Consider the following 19,737-nt stretch of genomic DNA (forward strand, 5'->3'; position numbering starts at 1 on the left):
CCGATTGTCTCATTGCCCCTGTAATATCGTATTACAGTAACCCGGCTCCCGAGTGTCTTATTAACCCTGTAATATCTTATTACAGTAACCCAGCTCCTGAGTGTCTTATTGCCCCTGTAATATCTTATTACAGTAACCCGGCTACAGAGTGTCTTATTACCCCTGTAATATCTTATTACATTTACCCGGCTCCTGAGTGTCTTATTAACCCTGTAATATCTTATTACAGTAACCCAGCTTCTGAGTGTCTTATTACCCCTGTAATATCTTATTACAGTAACCCCGCTCCCGAGTTTCTTATTACCCCTGTAATATCTTATTACAGTAACCCGGCTCCCGATTGTCTCATTGCCCCTGTAATATCGTATTACAGTAACCCGGCTCCCGAGTGTCTTATTAACCCTGTAATATCTTATTACAGTAACCCAGCTCCTGAGTGTCTTATTGCCCCTGTAATATCTTATTACAGTAACCCAGCTCCTGAGTGTCTTATCACCCCTGTAATATCTTATTACAGTAACTCAGTAACTCAACTCCTGAGTGTCCTATTACCCCTGTAATATCTTATTACAGTAACCCAGCTCCCGAGTGTCTTATTACCCCTGTAATATCTTATTACAGTAACCCGGCTACAGAGTGTCTTATTACCCCTGTAATATCTTATTACATTTACCCGGCTCCTGAGTGTCTTATTAACCCTGTAATATCTTATTACAGTAACCCAGCTTCTGAGTGTCTTATTACCCCTGTAATATCTTATTACAGTAACCCCGCTCCCGAGTGTCTTATTACCCCTGTAATATCTTATTACAGTAACCCGGCTCCCGATTGTCTCATTGCCCCTGTAATATCGTATTACAGTAACCCGGCTCCCGAGTGTCTTATTAACCCTGTAATATCTTATTACAGTAACCCAGCTCCTGAGTGTCTTATTGCCCCTGTAATATCTTATTACAGTAACCCAGCTCCTGAGTGTCTTATCACCCCTGTAATATCTTATTACAGTAACCCTGCTCCTGAATGTCTTATTACCCCTGTAATATCTTATTACAGTAACCCAGCTCCTGAGTGTCTTATTACCTCTGTAATATCTTATTACAGTAACCCGGCTCCCGAGTGTCTTATTACCCCTGTAATATCTTATTACAGTAACCCAGCTCCCGAGTGTCTTATTACCCCTGTAATATCTTATTACAGTAACCCAGCTCCTGAGTGTCTTATTACCCCTGTAATATCTTATTACAGTAACCCAGCTCCTGAGTGTCTTATTACCCCTGTAATATCTTATTACAGTAACCCGGCTCCTGAGTGTCTTATTAACCCTGTAATACCTTATTACAGTAACCCGGCTCCTGAGTGTCTTATTACCCCTGAAATATCTTATTACAGTAACCCAGCTCCTGAGTGTCTTATTGTCCCTGTAATATCTTATTACAGTAACCCAGCTCCTGAATGTCTTATTACCCCTGTAATATCTTATTACAGTAACCTGGCTCCCGAGTGTCTTATTGCCCTTGTAATTTCTTATTACAGTAACCCAGTTCCCAAATGTCATATTACCCCTGAAATATCTTATTACTTTTATATTCATAGTTAGTTGGGTTGAAAAAAGACACATCAAGTTTAACCAAAAAATAAATAAAAAATACAATCCCATATACACAAACATATACCTAAAGTTGATCCAGAGGATGGTGAAAAACTCCAGCAAAGCATGCTCCAATTTGCTACAGCAGGGGGAAAAAAATCCTTCCTAATACATCCCAATCGTCCCCCAACCCCCCCCCCCCAGAGGCAATTTGATTTTCCCTGGATCAACTTTACCTATAAATGTTAGTACCCAGTTATATTATGTACATTTAGGAAAGAATGCAGGCCTCTTTAAAGCAATCAACTGAGCTGGCTAAGACCACCTCTGGCGCGAGTCTATTCCACATTTTCACAGCTTTTACTGTGAAGAAAACTTTCCGTATTTGGAGATAAAATCTTTTTTCCTCTAGACGTAAAGAGTCTCCCCTTGTTCTCTGTGATGACCTTAAAGTGAATAACTCAACACCAAGTTCACGATATGGACCCCTTATATATCCCCTCTTTAATCTCCTCTTCTCAAGAGAGAATACATACAGTTCCTCTAATCGTTCCTCATAGCTAAGCTCCTCCATGCCTCTTCTCAGTTTGGTTGCCCTTCTCTGCACTTTCTCCAGTTCCCCCGATATCCTTCTTGAGAACTGGGGCCCAAAACTGAACTGCACTACAGTAATGCTTCTCTCACTTCCAAACTAGGTATATGAAATACTGTTCACATGCAAACTACCGTAATAATGTGTCATGTAACATTATGTGCCCTTTGTTGGGCTTGAACTAATATTTATGTTTAATTGTACACCCCATTTAGAAAACAACTGTATATATTTTAATTCTCTCTGGTCTACCACAGAATAAGTCAAAAGTATAAAGGGAGACGCCATTTTAAAGGGTATTCTGTATTAAGCACTGCCAAAAACAACAAGCTCCGCACTTGAAAATGACTCACAGCTGTCCAAAGACGGAGATGAACAAATGAAGATTCCATATTTGCACTGTGCAGTGTGTAGACAATATATATAAATTATCAGTTTGCTCCACCCAAAAACAGACATTTTAGTCAGGGTGAACATCAGTGTGGTAAGTGTGATGAATCACTCAAAAAATAAACAGTTTGGGTGGACTTGACTTATAAAAGTACATCTAAATCCAAGAACAGAAATGTAGTGGATTACAGGGCGGGAGGGAACACCACAGCTGCTGCTACTGAGGCGACTGAGCCTTTAGAGCTCTGAATCCCCTTTTTATTTACCAAAAACAACCCCCTTAGCTGCCCATATACAGAGGTCACCTGACCATCTCGAGCAGCCAAGGACCAATTGTTGTTCTTCCCACACTTTTTAGTCTATAGTAAGTTGCCCAATAATAGCCTAGTAACCCCCTGAACTGCCCAGCTACAGCTACCCCTAGGACCAGCTATCCAGGATCCAACGGGAACCTTTCCCTCCCTTTCTGTACTAAGGGAAAAATAAAGAACTCCGCTGCCGCAATCCCATGAGGCAAGGGGGGCTTAACTCTCTTTCCCCCTTTCCTTACATTCCAGGTCTGGAGAGCAGCCTAGGAATCAAAGTTGGTCTTCCAGAAATACAGGGAAAAGGAGGGAAAGCCTGTTTTAAGGCCCCCTTTTCCTTATGGGATTGTGACAGGGCCAGTTTTAAGGCCTCCCTCCTGCTGTATTTAGTGATGGGTTCATTATGGGTCAACTAGGTCAGAGGGTAAACTGGAAAAAAAAATATATATATATATATATATATATATATATATATATATATAAAAATGGTAGTCGGCTTGAGTCTGAGTGGCTGAGCTAGGGAAAGTTGTTGATAAAAAATGAAATATAAAATTTAAGTATTGAAAGTTTATTTCAGCTTGAGTCAGAGTGGCTGAGCTGGGTGTTTTGGAAAAGGAGTTATATGTATTAATGCCGATATACAATTATATTCCAATATATATATATATATATATATATATATATATATATATATATATATATATATATATATATATATAATTGTAATGTTTGTATAAAAAAAACATCTTTTTTATATTTTATGAATAACAAATATCTTGATTATTTATTTGGTGTTGTGTTTATTGATTATGGCCATGTCATACTGTCAGCGATCACATACAGTGAGAGCATTTTCATTCTAGGACAAGATGTGAAAAAAAATGTCCCAAACCCACCAGTGGCACCATGTAGAAAACACCTCCAGGTGCCAGCACACCAGTCATTTGTTCTGTTTAACATCCCAGGTAAGCCAAATCCAAAGATGCTCTGGTATGTAAATCTCAGACCAGATTTCCTGGGCGAGTGAATGGCAATGCCCCCTTCCTTATTAGTCTTACTATTGGCCCATTGCTGTGATAGGTGGAATTAATGGTCAACAGTGAGACTTCGGAGGTGTGGGGTAAGCCAGAGCGGTCCAAGATTTGGTCCTCCAGTGTGCTCCTCTATCACCTAAGCAAGCGTACATATTTGCCAGCACACCATGGATCATCAATTTTCATCCAAAAGTTTTAGTAAAAAGTGATCACATCACAAAAGAAAGTGCAACGTTTCGCAGCCGTGCTGGATCCCTTCATCAGGCAGGTGGTCACCTGAATGGCCCGAATGTTTATCCTGGCATTTGAGTTTTCAGACAGAAAGGTTGCAAAAAGTTAAGGGACAAAAGCCTACAAGGTTGTGAAGATACATGATACGGAGCCATCATCTTTATTCTTCTTCAGTAACACATATACAGCCAGATGGAATTCCTGACCTGTAACATCTGCTCCAGGGTAGAAGCTCATTAGAGCTGCCCATTAACATGGCTGCTACCCAATCTGCTTCCCCTGCCCCCATCCCTATTCCTCTTCTCTTTTCATGTAAATGCAAAAATCTGGATGAAATAAACATTTATTGCTATGACTGGCACACTCAAACCTAGTGCCTGAGGGCTGTCAGAAAGAAACCCACCATTCTACCACCCTCAAAAAGCCTAATTCCACCCAAACCTCTTTTTTAGATTTTTATTGCTATCTGTAAGCAGGCTTCACTTTCAAGGCAGGAAAGAAATTTCTCTGAAACACAAAAGCACAAAAAAGCACACAAAAAAACACAAAAATAAAAACAATGGCCCGGATTTACAAAACACTTACGCCGACGTATCTCGAGATACGCCACGTAAGTGTAAATATGTGCCATCGTATCTGTGTGCCGTACCCACAAAACTAGATACGCCTGAAAATAGGCTTCATCCGACCGACGTAACTTTCCTACGCCGGCGTATCGTTGGTGCATATTTACGCTGGCCGCAAGTGGTACTCCCATTGATTTCCTATGCACCTATGCAAATGAGGGAGATACGTCGATTCACAAACGTACTTGCGCCCGGCGCATAATATACGCGCTTTGCGCAAGTCCTACGTCCGGCGTAAAATTATTCCCCATATAGGAGGCGCAAGTCATGCAAAAGGTATGGACCAGGGAACACAGCCGTCGTATTTTACGTCGTTTACATAGTACGTGAATAGGGCTAGGCGTAGGTTACGTTCACGTCGTAGGCAGTGATTCGACGTATCTTAGGCAGTTGTTTCGACGTGATTCTGAGCATGCGCACTGGGATGCGTCCACAGGATGGCGCATGCGCCATACGTTATTCGTAACTTTGTGACACTCAGTCCTTCATTTACATGGGGTCACGCCTCATTAGCATAGCTCACGCTTACTTCCACCTACGCTGGCTTACGCTGAGGAAACCCAGCGTAGATTTGAGAGCGACTGGCGGGCGAGTGCTTTGTGAATACTGTGCTTGCCTCTGTGCGCTGCGTCGGCGTAGCGTATATTCGATACATTAGGCCGGCATAAATATGCGCCAATGTATGTGAATCCGGGCCAATATTGGTAAAGTAAAGCTGACCATACAGAAGTAGGATTTCAATACCGTTTCATCGATTTTCTATTGGTTAGTGAAATCAATTTGACATTCGTTTTCGACCATAGTGACGAAAACATTAGAAGAAGCAGGATGGAAAATGTTTCTTAGATAGTCAAATTTCTAACAGTCTATGTGGTTTTCATTTGGGAAATTAATTTTTTTCCTAAAGCAAACGTTAAAAATAAGCAAAATTTTGAAGTACTTTTGAAAATGTGTCCAGTCAATGAATGTACGGAGTAGTTTCATGCGAATCTACTAGTATATTACCAGCTAAAGTAAGCCTAGGGACTTCCAACGATGTTTCATTGCCATCTATGCACTCCCAATTAGGTGATTATTATACATGTTTTATATAGCGCCGACAGTTTGCGCAGCGCTTAACAAAATAAAGGCAGACATTACAGTTACATTACAATTTGGTAGCTCTGGCTGTATGTTTAGGGTCGTTGTCCTGCACCCCAGTCCCAAGTCTTTTGCACACTAACAAGTTTTCTTCTAAGATTGCCCTGTATTTGGCTCCATCCATCTTCCCATCAAATCTGACCAGCTTCCCTGTCCCTGCTGATGAAAAGCATCCCCACAACATAATGCTGCCACCACCATGTTTCACAGTGGGGATGGTGTGTTCAGGGTGATGTGCAGTATTAGTTTTCTACCACACATAGCATTTTTCTTTTAGGCCAAAAAGCTCCATTTTGGTCTCATCTGACCAGAGCACCTTCTTCCACGTTTGCTGTGTTCTCCACATGGTTTTTCCCAAACTGCAAACAGGACTTCTTATGGCTTTCTTCTTGCCACTCTTTCATAAAGGGCAGATTTGTGGAGTGCATGACTAATAGTTGTCCTGTGGACAGATTCTCCCACCTGATCTCTGCAGCTTCTCGGCTGCTTCTCTGATTAATGCTCTCCTTGCCCGGCCTGTCAGTTAGGTGGACGGCCATGTCTTGGTAGGTTTGCAGTTGTGCCATACTCTTTCCATTTTCAGATGATGGATTAAACAGTGCTCCATAAGATGTTCAAAGCTTGGGATATTTTTTTATAATCTAACTCTGCTTTAAACTTCTCCACAACTTTATCCCTGACTGCTGTTTGTTCACCAAGGTCCTCTAACAAACCTCTGAGGGCTTCACAGAACAGCTGTATTCTTTATCAGAGATAGTCAACTTATGAAGACCTCAAACTATGAAGTATAGAGGGTCTCATTTTAAGAGGTAATGAAATATAGGGGGCCTGAGTTTATGAAGTATTGTGGGCCTTAATTTATGAGGTTATGAAGTATAACTGTGTTCAACTTATGAGGTTATAAAGTATAGGGGGCCTCAGTTTATGAGGTTAAAGGGGTGGTTCCCCTAAAAATAAACTTTTGACATTGCATTTGCTATAATAATTACAATTAGAATCAGCTGGTTTTATGTAAAAAATACCTCCGTACGTAGCGTTTGGTATATTCCTTCCCACCGCCACTTCCGGGTACGATGCTGGCGGTGGGCGTTCCTTATTGATGGACAGGCATCCGACCGACGCATCCATCGCGTCACGAGATGCCGAAAGAAGCCGAACGTCGGTGCGCATGCGCCGTATAGAGCCGCACCGACGTTCGGCTTCTTTCGGCATCTCGTGACGCGATGGATGCGTCGGTCGGATGCCTGTCCATCAATTAGGAACGCCCACCGCCAGCATCGTACCCGGAAGTGGCGGTGGGAACGAATATACCAAACGCTACGTACGGAGGTATTTTTTACATAAAACCAGCCGATTCTAATTGTAATTATTGTAGCAAATGCAATGTCAAAAGTTTATTTTTAGGGGAACCACCGCTTTAAGTATAAGGGCCTCAATTTATGAGGTTACAAGGTATAGTGGGCCGGGCCTCAACTTAGGAGGTTATGAGGTGTAGGGGCCTCAACCTAAGTTGAGTCCCGGCCCACTATACCTTGTAACCTCATAAATTGAGGCCCTTATACTTAACCTCATAACCTCATAAGTTGAGCCCCATTATACTTCAAAACCTCATAAATTTAAGACCCCTATACTTCATAACCTCATAATTTAAGGCCCCCAATACTTCATAACCTCATAAAACTTGAGGTTCCCTATACCTCTTAACCTCATAAATTGAAGCCCCCCTATACTCCGTAATCTCATAAATCGAGGCCCCTTACATTTCATTACCTCATAAGAGGAGGTCCTCTATACCTCATAAGTTGAGGCCCCTTGTATCTCATAACCTCATAGGTTGAGGCCCCCTATACCTCATAACCTCCTATGAGGTTATGACATACAAGGTGCCCCAACCTATGAGACATAGAGGACCTCATCTTATGAGGTAATGAAATGTAGGGGGCCTCGACTTATGAGATTACGGAGTATAGGGGGTCTCAATTTATGAGGTATAGGAGGCCTCAATTTATGAGATTATGAAGTATAGGGAGCCTCAGATGATATTGTTATAAGATATAAAGGGCTTCAACCTATTAGGTCAGGGGTGTCAAACTCAATTTCATCTTGGGCCGCATCAGCATTATGATTGTCCTCCAAAGGGCCGGTTGTATCTGTAAGATTAGAGGTCCATCACATCCCCTCCCTTTACATTAAATGTCAAGAGCCACCCACCATCAGAAGTCGAGTCCCCCACTCTCCCTTACATCAAAGCGCACCCCCCTTTCCTTATGCTGCTGCTAGGAAGAAGCTGGATAGATTGCTTGAAAGCAGAAATTAGTGGTCTGGAGGAGGACCAGAGGAGGGCTGGAGCTCTGCTGCAGCTGCAGGAGAGGTGTGAGGGCCACATGTGTGAGGGAGGGCCTTGTGTTTGCTTGCCACCTGTGTATTAGGTTATAATATATAAAGGGCCTCAACCTATGAGGTTATGAGATATAAGGTGGCCTCAAGTTATGAACCTATAAGGTACAAGGTGCCTCAACTTTCAAAATTATGACTATTATTAACTGTGGCCTGTGATATAGGGGTGGTTGGAGACCGGAGGCATGTTGCCAGAGACAGTCAGAGACTGAGGACATGTAACATGAACCTGGAAGAGGTCACTGACATTACATGCCCTTTACCAACCCGTGATTCCACTCCCACTACTAACTCCTGGTGTCTGAGGGCCGCTCAACAAGTACCATATGGCTGCATATAGCCTCAGGGCTGCAGGCTGGGCACCAGTAGCCTGTGTAGTCTTTAGCTTGCTGCATCATTTTGGCTTTATATTTAAACAAAAAAAAAAAAAAAAAATGTGTCCGGTTTCCATATTAGACACATGTGACTTCAGGGTTAAACTCAGACATTCTGGGTCCTCACCAGTACAGGCTAAGCATCTGCCACCCTAGGCTTAGGCCTACGTAGCCTGCCCATACCTTCAGGCCTGCGCAAAGGCCACAGTGAGTAGTATCTTCACGCGTAACATAGTATAATGGAAATATGTACAGTACTATGGTATGTGCTGCTGAGACTTTGCAGTAATAACATAGTAGAAATATGTACAGTATTACGGCATGTGCTATGATGTGACAAATCAAAAGGAATTTTCCTGCTTGTGCCAGCTACAAATCCCATCTCTAAAAAAAGTCCTTATATAGCACATAGAAGTCGCATCATAAAAGACAACAATATATTATTTGTACATTAACTCAGACAGCAACATTATCCAGATATGGGCGATTCTGAACAACATAACTGCATGCCAGATCTTATCCATACCAGTATATGTAGTGTCAGGATTCAAAAACACGTGAGTAAGAAATCACTGGGAGCAGAAAATGAAACTCATGTGAATTACTAGCTTTACAAATCACAAAACTGTCCAGGTTTCCTTTGGACAGTTTGGGTTTTGAACCATGTGTCTGGGTTTCAAACTGCATGAAACCCGGACACATTTATTCACACTAAACCGTGGCTAACTGTCCTCGGCAGGAGGAACACTCTACTACCCCCCCAGTCAGCAGGATCTCTGCCCCCTCCACAGAGTCGGGCGATTTGTTGATTTGCCACACAGTGCACTAATCAGAAATGGCCAGATCCTCTGGCCCCCTGCCCCTAAGGAGGGAGTAAATACCTCCATCCACCTAATTTGTGTGGATAGAGGAATCGGTTTTTTTCATTCAGTCAACAAATCATATGTATTGGAAGCAGGGCCGTCTTAATAGCATCATGGTCCCCTGGGCAAAGTAATGCTCTGGGGCCCCTACAATGGAGACAGCGCAGGTAAACACCCTAGATACCCCCCAGCACACTGACCCCTCTACACCCCAGATATCCCCCCAGCAATCTGATCCCTCTCAATCCCAGATTTCACCCCTGCACTCCGATCCCTCTATACCCCAGATATCCCCCAGCACTCTTATCCCCTCTACACCCCAGATATCCCCCCATCACTTTAACCCCTCTACACTTCAGATTCCCCCCTAGCACTCTGACCCCTCCACACCCCAGATATCCCCCCAGCACTCTGACCCCTCTACACCCCAGATATCCCCCCAGCACTCTGACCCCTCTACACCCCAGATATCCCCCCAGCACTCTGACCCCTCTACACCCCAGATATCCCCCCAGCACTCTGACCCCTCTACACCCCAGATATTCCCCCGGAACTCTGACCTCTCTACATCCCAGATATCCCCCCCAGTACTCTGACCCCTCTACACCCCAGATATCCCCCCAGCACTCTGACCCCTCTACACCCCAGATATCCCCCCAGCACTCTGATCCCTCTACACCCCAGATATCCCCCCAGCACTCCAACCCCTCTACACCCCAGATATCCCCCCAGCACTCTGACTCCTCTATACCCCAGATATCTCCCCAGCACTCTGACCCCTCTACACCCCAGATATCTCCCCAGCACTCTGACCCCTCTACACCCCAGATATCCCCCCAGCACTCTGATCCCTCTACACCCTGCTTTGGGGAAAGTGCAGGGGCCCTGCATGCAGCTGGGGCCCCTGGGAAGTGCCTAGGTGTGCCCTCTCATTAAGACAGTCCTGATTGGAAGAGTTTTATTTTATTTTTAATTTTTGTGCTGAGGTTTATACATGTCTGTGAGAGTCTTACTTGTGGCACAGCATTCTAAGCATACTTTATGGGTAAAAGAATGTTCGGGATTGGCTTGCAGAAAAGGCGGCAACCCTAGTTATGAGGGATAGTGAAGTTTAGGTAAAGGAGGTCTCGAGGTGGGTATGTTAGCTGTATGGGAGTTATAGAGGGGATGTGAAGTTTGCAGCAGTGGGTACAGAATTGAAGCTTGTATTTCCTATCGCAAGCCTGGAGCAGTGGGTATGGGTTTGAAGCTCAGGTGTCCTGGGTTGTATTCAAAGCCTGGAGCAGTGGGTAATGTGGTTAAAGCTCAGAGGTCCTGGGTCATATCCCAAGGCTGGAGAAGTGGGTTTGGAATGGAAGCTCAGAGGTCCTCGGTATCATCCTGGGTCTCAATCAGCAGATACAAAATTGAAGCTCAGGGTTCCAGGCCCATATTCCAAGGCTGGAGCAGTGGGCATCAGATTGGAACTCAAGAGTTCCCGAGTCTTATTCAGAGTCTGGAGCAGTCAGTACGGTATGGAAGCTCAGGGGGTCCTGGCTCATATCTCCATTCTGGATCAGTGACTATAGGATTGAAGCTCATGGGTCCTAGGGTATATTTCAAGGCAGGTACAGTGAGTAGCGAAATTAAAGCTCAGTGGTCCTGGGTCATATCCCAAGCATAGGGCAGTGGGTACAGGATTGAAGTTCAGAGTTCTTGGGTCATTTCCCAAGACTAGAGCAGACAGTGTATGTAATTGAAGCTCAGACATCCTGGGTTATGTCTCAAGGCTGAAGAAGTGGGTTTGGAATGGCAGCTCAGTGGTCATAGGTCATATCCCAGGTCTGGAGCAATGGGTATGGAATTGAAGCTCAGGTGTTCTAGGTTGTATACAAAGTCTGGAGCAGTGGGTAATGTGGTTAAAGCTCAGAGGTCCTGGGTCATATCCCAAGGCTGGAGAAGTGCATTTAGAATGGAAGCTCAGGAGTCGTAGGTAACATTCTGGGTCTCAATCAGCAGGTACAAAATTGAAGCTCAGGGTTCCAGGCCCATATTCCATGGCTGGAGCAGTGGGTATCAGATTGGAACTCAAGAGTTCCAGAGTCTTATTCAGAGTCTGGAGCAGTCAGTATGGTATGGAAGCTCAGGGGTCCTGGCTCATATCTCCATTATGGAGCAGTGACTACAGGATTGAAGCTCATGGGTCCTGGGTATATTCCAAGGCTGGAACAGTGGGTATCGAAATTAAAGCACAGGGGTCCTGGGTCATATCCCAAGCATAGGGCAGTGGGTACAGGATTGAAGTTCAGAGTTATAGGGTAATTTCCCAAGACTAGAGGAGAGTGTATGGGATTGAAGCTCAAATGTCCAGATTCATATCACAAGAGCAGTAGGTATGGGATTCAAGCTCAGGAGTCCTGGGTCAAGCCCCAAGGCTATAGAAGTGAGTTTGGGATGGCAGCTCTGTGTACCTAGGTCATATTCCAAGTCTAAAGCAATGGGTAAAGGATGGAAGCTCAGGGGTTCGGGGTATTATACCAAGTCTAGAGTAGTAGGGATTGAGCTTTAGAGGTCATGGGTCATATCCCGATTGTGTGTAAGGATTCACCAATGTCTATAGGTAGCCTAAACCATGAACTTATATTATATGTTCCACTTCTTTTAATGTCAACATTTGAGGGTAAAGTTACCCCCTTTTCAAGCCCTTGCCTATACATTGATCATTTCAGATGTTACCATGTCAAGGGTATTAATCCATAAATGCCATATCTGGAAGAATACTTTGCTGCATGCTCCATACAAATTCTGATCCTAATCTCTCAGAGACATCTGAGAATTCTAGATTTCCAAAAGGAGCAATCTGAATGTCCACCAAGACCTATGCCAGGATCTAGGGTTGTCCCGATACCACTTTTTTTCAAGTACTCGCCGATACCGATTACTGATGCTTTTTTGTCATTACTGATAGGTGGCACTGATTGATAGGTGGCACACACTGATGGATGGGCACTGACTGGCTGGCACTGAGTGATGAGCACTGATAGGTGGCACTAATGAGGCAGCACTGATGAGGAGAATCTAATATGTAGCACTGTTGGGCACTGATAGGATTAGGTGGCACTAATATGCAGCACTGATGAGCACTGATAGGTGGCACTGATTAAGAATTACTGATAGGTGGCACACACTGATGAATGGGCACTGGCTGGCACTGAGTGATGAGCACCGATAGGTGGCACACACTGATTGCTGGGCACTGATGTCTGGCACTGGTAGGTGGCACTGACTGGCTGGCACTGAGTGATGAGCACTGATAGGTGGTACACACTGATGGCTGGGCACTGATAGGTGGCATACACTGATGGCTGGGCACTGACAGGTGGCACTGACTGATGGTTGGCAGTGGCACTGGCCGGGTGGGAACTGATGGATGGCCCTAACAGATGTCACTGATTAATGGCTGGCACTTATGGGCACGAGAGGATATATTTTTCTATGCTGCCTCTGCGACACCCATCTTGGTACACCCTTCACTCGGCCTCAATAAAGCAGCAGCGGACATCTTGTTACACCCAGCCCGAACTACATGGGCTGGGTGTAACAAGATGTCTGCTGCTGGCATACTGTGGCCGAGTGCAGGGTGTACCAAGATGGGCGTCAGGATTTTCAAGCACTGACTGTGTAACGGCAACACGGAGCGTCACTTCCGTTACCGAATGTGATGGCTCCGGTCGCCGATGGATGATGCGGCTGCCCACTGCAAGCTTACCCGCCTGCGGACTCGCTCTCCGCCCCAATCTCCACCCTCTGCTCGCTGACTCCGCTTGCTGACTTCCTCTCTCCCATCCCAGGTATCGGCAAAGGCATCGGGAGCATTTGTGCGAGTACAAGTACTCGCGTAAATGTTCGGTATCGGTCCCGATACCAGTATCAGTATCGGGACAACCCTACCAAGATCCAAAAGCTGGCGTGAATCTGCTCATGCTCAATTTCCGATCAGAAGAGCAGACTTTCACCGCCGCTGTTGCTGAGAGATCCTCGGATTTTTAACTTGTAATAACCAGCGACGGTTAAAAATATCCCAGAGTGTGAAAAAAGGCCTTCTGCAAGCCTTGCGAAAAATGGAGAGATTTCAGCTTTCTCCCTCCTGTGGCGGAAACGGGCCGAGGACCCCGCAGCAGCCGTTGCGTGTTTATTGTCATAAGGAAGACTCGCCCGGCCCAGTCTAAATAACTTTCATGCAGAGCCAGATCTAAACCTCTGTGAAGTTTTAGGGGCCGCCGAGAGCCTCGTTTTAGGCGGCCGCAAACGGCTCGCGGAATGCTGGAGTGCAGTTCAAAAGGAACGTATTGAGAGTTCTAGACATTCGCGTTACATTCTGTTCGACAGCCTGCGACAGGGCGGTTGTTCCAAAACACAACACAAACACCGAACAACAATTCTGACTCTGCGGGCCGCAGAACCGGCTCAGCAATGGATAATGACAACCTGCGCTCCTTGTATCTCAATGCAAAGATAAAAGGGCGAACTTTATTCTTGGAGCTAATGCTTAGATCGGCAATCTTTGGTGCGTGCAGCTGTGCGTCATTATTGGGCGAGTATTCACACCCGACTTGGCAGGCTTCCCTTGGTTTATTGTCGGCGTGATGACATCCTTTATTCGATCAGACAGGTCAACACAAGGGTTTATCTGATTGGAAATAATGTGATTGGAGTGTTTAAAGTTGAATTCCTGGAACAAAAACTTTCATTCAAATATATTCCTCAATAGCCACAAGGGAAAATAGTCTGCTTAGTGTGCACCAAATGCCTTAAAAACCCCAGATATTATCTTGTAAAAGTAGCAGTGACATCATCACTGTGCTGTAAATAGCATGTGCAGAGCTGTGGGAGGGGCAAAGTAGACCCCACCCACTACAGGAGGGGGCGGAGACAAGACCAGTCCCCCTGCACAAGAAGAGAGAGCAGCAGTGACCAGTCTTTATTACAGGAAGCTCTCTTTGCTCCTAGTGGCTGAGCGATGTGACAGGACAGCAAAAAGAAAGCGAGTGCTGCTAGCAGTGCCGGTGACTTGTCCTCAATGTTCCCCTAACTGGGAAGTTCCTTCACTGACTGCGCAGGCGCAAACTTCCCGACGGAAATCTCCGAACCTCGCCCGGCATCCAGGCTCATTCTTTAACATCCCCGTGGATTGGAGGATGTTAAAAAAAAGAGCCAGGAGGCCGAGCGAGCGGAGCGAGGACGTGAGGCCGACTGGCCACTTACCTCGATAGCCACGTCACCCTGGATGCCGGCCGCGGTTCGGAGATTTCCGTCAGCAAGTTTGCGCCTGCGCAGTCCTTGAAGGAACTTTCCTGATAGCTGGAACCATCTCAGCACATAAGCTTGCGCATGCGCTGGAACTTCCACGATAGCTGGAACCAGCACGGCAGATCACCGGTGTTCTGACGAGAATTATGCCGCCCCAGTACTGCGCATGTGCATCAATTGCGCAGGCGGGAGCCGCCGAAAGCCTCCGAATATCGGTATTGATGATCAGCTGTAGGCGGTGCCTGCGCACAATAGCCAACGTTGTGCCAGATGCTCCCGATGCTCATGCAAGTCTGAAAGGGGCAGATTTCTTGATGATGGGCATGTGTTGGGGGCGGATGCCTACAGAAGGGGGCGTATTTTGGAATGATGGACAGTGCTATTTAGCTATCTAACACAAGCAATAGCACTGCCCATCATTACTAAATATGCCTCCTTCTGTAGGCATCCGCCCCTCACACACGCCCATCATGAAGTAATCCGCCTCTTGCAGACTTGCACGAGCATCAGGAGTGTCTGGCACAATGTCGGCTATTGTGTGCAGGCGCCGTCTACAGCTGGTCGTCAATGACAATGTTCGGAGGCTTTCGGCGGCTCCCTTCTGCACAAGCGCTGCGCATGCACCGTCTACAGCTGATCGGTGCCCAAGCACAAGCGCTGCGCATGCGCAGGCATTATTTGACAGGGGGCATTTCTCGACATGACACCGGGACAGGATCACCCAGTGCCCAGGGCCCCCTTAATTATGTGCAAGCTTATGAGAAGGAGGGGGCGAGAGAGCACAGCCCGCACCTCCTCCTGGCTCTTTCCAGCACTGAGCTGACAGAAGTAGTAGTGTCAGCCTTATAGAAGGAGAAACTTGCGGTGCCCCCATCCCTATAATACATGCTGCGCCCAGGGCAGCCACACCTCTTCTGACCACCCCTTGTCCCAGCCATGGCTGATACAGATGGGAGAAGTTACAACAGAGGTCCAGCTTTATAAAAAAAAAAACAGCAGAATTAAAAAATGCAGTTTTTGCTGAAATATCCTCAACCTGGCTCTATCACTGGCACTAGATGTCAACCAGCATTATTCAGCCCACTTCCTGTGAGCCCAGGTTGTCATGGACTTGCGTGTGTCATCCCGCCGGCCTGGGCTCAGAGTATTTCTGCACTAAACGGCGCTTACACATCACTATGTTCTGCAAGTAATATTTGATCTTGTGACATTGTTCACCGATATTCAGCCATATAGGACCACCCTTTGGAGCCGATTGAATGGGGAGATTTTTTGTAAATTAATAATAAAAATATATATATATATACACTCTAATAACCATCATGTCAAGGAAGTAATCAATGTAGGGGTGGTTACAATCCCTGTACAACCACAATGATGTAATACAGGGCTCGACAAATCCCGGTCGCCAGGTCGCCATGGCGACTAGAAATGGTGTCCTGGCGCCATCTGGTGGTGAGCCGTTGGTATTTCAAGTTATTACCACCAGATGTGAGCTGGCGCAATCTGGTGGTGGCCGTTGGTATTACAAGTTATTACCACATGTGAGCTGGCGCCATCTGGTGGTGAGCCGTTGGCATTACAAGTTAAGCATTACAAGTTAAACAGCAATTCTAATGTAATTTTTCACTATTTTCACTGCCATCTTCTTCCCTCTAATTAGAACCCCCAAACATTATATATATTTTTATCCTAACACCCTAGAGAATAAAATGGCGATCGTTGCAATACTTTCTGTCACGCCGTATTTGCGCAGAGGTCTTACAAGCGCACTTTTTTGGGAAAAAATTACACTTTTTTAAATTATAAAATAAGACAACAGTAAAGTTATGCCCATTTTTTTTTATATTATGAAAGATAATGTTACGCCAAGTAAATTCATACCCAACATGTCACGCTTCAAAATTGCGTCCGCTCGTGGAATGCCGACAAACTTTTACCCTTTAAAATCTTCATAGGCGACGTTTAAAAAAATCTACAGGTTGCATGTTTTGAGTTACAGAGGAGGACTAGGGCTCGAATTATTGCTCTCGCTCTACCAATCGCGGCGATACCTCACATGTGTGGTTTGAACACCGTTTACATATGCGGGCGCTGCTCACGTATGTGTTCGCTTCTGCGCGCAAGCTCGTCGGGACGGGGTGCGTTTTCTGGCTCCTAACTTTTTAAGCTGGCTCCTAGATTCCAAGCAAATTTGTCAAACCCTGATGTAATATGAGGACACACCTACACAATCCAACCAATGGGCCCTCACATTACACAGCTGTAAAGATTGTACAATCAGATTGTTTAGTGTATGATCAGCTTAAGGTTTCAATCTCAACTTTGTGTTACCAAAAATCAGATTTCGGAACTTGTTGACAGAACTTTCACTCTCTCCGTTTCACATTTTTTTCATCCAGAATCCAGAATCTTACACCTTATGCTGGGACTTGTAGTTCCACAACAGCTGGAGGGTGTGACGTTGGCCAACCGCACTATATCTGATATCATGTATAATCGCTGTACATCTGTACGCACACCCAAATGTGACCTGGACGCTTCCCAAGTTCCCTCCCAGCACTCTCCATCACAAGGCATTGGCAAGCGGAATACACAAGATGTCCCTCTAAGTCGGCGTGTCCATGTAACCCCCGGCTGGGTGGGTCCGTCTGAGCCCAGCGCTGAAATCTGGAATTCATAATCCCCAATGCAGCTTTTTCCCTAAATGAGAATTCCAGCTACACTCCTTCAGCGGCCCCCTCCTGCCTGGCCGCCAATCAATTGTCAGCTCCTAGGCTACACTGGCTCACATAGGTAGCATAGTCCCTGGACATGGCTGGGGAGAGACCACCTAAAGCCACATACCATCCCATCTTTAGTTATTGATCGCTGATCACCAGAAACCACATCCCAACAGCAGGAAAAACACATTTTCTCATCCGGAATTTCACATCTCATCAACATTGACAATCATCTGATGGAAACAACATTTCAGCCAAGTGCCATTTAAATGTACAATTCCTCAGTTACCAACAGCAGAAGCTGCCAGCCAATGGAAAACTATCTTCTATAGGCAATAGAAAATTGCTAATTAGGTCATAAGATTCAGAATTTTTTTATAAAGCATATATATAATATATATATATATATATATATATATATATATATATATATATATATATATATATATAGTCTGTGTATATATATATATATATATATATATATATATATATATATATGCGCACGTGTGTGTGTGTGTGTATGTATATATATATATATATTATATATAGATAGATAGATAGATACATATATACATACACACATTTGTATATTATATTCAGCTTTATAAAAATTCAGACTATATATATATTTTTTTTCTTTTTTCAAGATTCTATACAATATTTCAATTAATACTGTGTGTGTGTGTGTGTATATATATATATAAAAAAGACAAAATATACACACACACGCAAAATGAATCAATATTAGGTATACACAGATACAAATGCTTAGAATGTTTATTCACTTGTATTAAATATATAAAAACATATCTATAAAATGTATTTTAAATATATATATATATATATAGATAGATAGATAGATAGATAGATAGATAGATAGATAGATAGATAGATAGAATGTATTATTATTATTATATCTATTTAAATATATAGATAGATACACACATACACAATTCGACATTTTTAGGTTACTTAATAATTCAATTGATTATCTGTATTGTTGTTGATAATAAAAATAATCCAATGTATCAACTGTCCTATTGATGATGGTAATTAAATATATATTTTGAAATGTTATAATGCTAAATGTAATTTTATATATATATATATATATATATATATATATATATATATATAAATAAAAGAAAAAAAATAAATATATATATATAAAAAAAATAAGAAAAGTATATATATTTAGCATTACAAAATTTCAGAATAGTCTGGATTTTTATAATGCTAAATATAATATATAAATGTGTGTGTGTGTGTGTTATATATATATATATATATATAAAATTACATTTAGCATTATAACATTTCAAAATATATATTTAATTACTATCATCTTATTAAGTAACCAAAGACAAAATAAAGACAATATATATATATATATATATATATAAAATATGAAAGACAATATATATATATATATATATATATATATATATATATATATATATATGAAAAAAGGAAAATATATATATATGCATACACACACACATACACATTTATATATTATATTTTGCATTATAAAAATATATATATATATTTTTTTTCCTTTTTTTTTTAATTCCATATAATATTTTAATTAATACTGAGTGCGTGTGTATATATATATATATATATACACACACACACAAAATTAAAAGATTTCAAATTTGTTTTACTTAATGATTTCAAATTCAACGCATCAGCTGTATTATATAACTATGTATACATATATATATATATATTTACACACACACTTCCATATATATATATATATATATATATATATATATATATATATATATTTACACACAGACAAGTACTATGCAGCACTGTAGTAAGTGTTTAGTAGAAGTTAGGAGAACTTTTTGCAATCTTTCCCCATTTTTATCCAACTTTTGAATGACTTGTAATCACTCAGCACCCCCTAGTTATGATAGAGATGTGGGTTGTGATCCTCCTCACCATATACATGAGGAGTATGGGGTGAGTGCTCAGTATGGGGAACACTTTCTATACAGGGATCCTATGGGATGTTTCTATAGAGAGATCTGAGTACTATGCAGCTACAGGCGCACACAGGGATCTTATTGCACATCTGGATCTGATTAGCGGTCACACAGAATATCCATCCAGTCCTGGGGTGTGGGGAGCAAGAAAAGCCACGCTGGCAAATATCACCCCCCCATAGGTACCA

At 43.3% G+C, this 19,737-nt stretch overlaps 1 protein-coding gene across 1 annotated transcript in view; it reads right to left on the bottom strand.

Moving 5' to 3' along the window:
- The window catches only part of KANK2 (KN motif and ankyrin repeat domains 2), a 167,810-nt gene that overhangs the window by 147,931 nt on the left and 142 nt on the right, over positions 1–19,737 (bottom strand). The gene's annotated exons all lie outside the window — the stretch shown is intronic.

The sequence above is a fragment of the Rana temporaria genome, chromosome 3 (genome assembly GCF_905171775.1).
Source record: "Rana temporaria chromosome 3, aRanTem1.1, whole genome shotgun sequence".
NCBI lineage: Eukaryota > Metazoa > Chordata > Amphibia > Anura > Ranidae > Rana > Rana temporaria.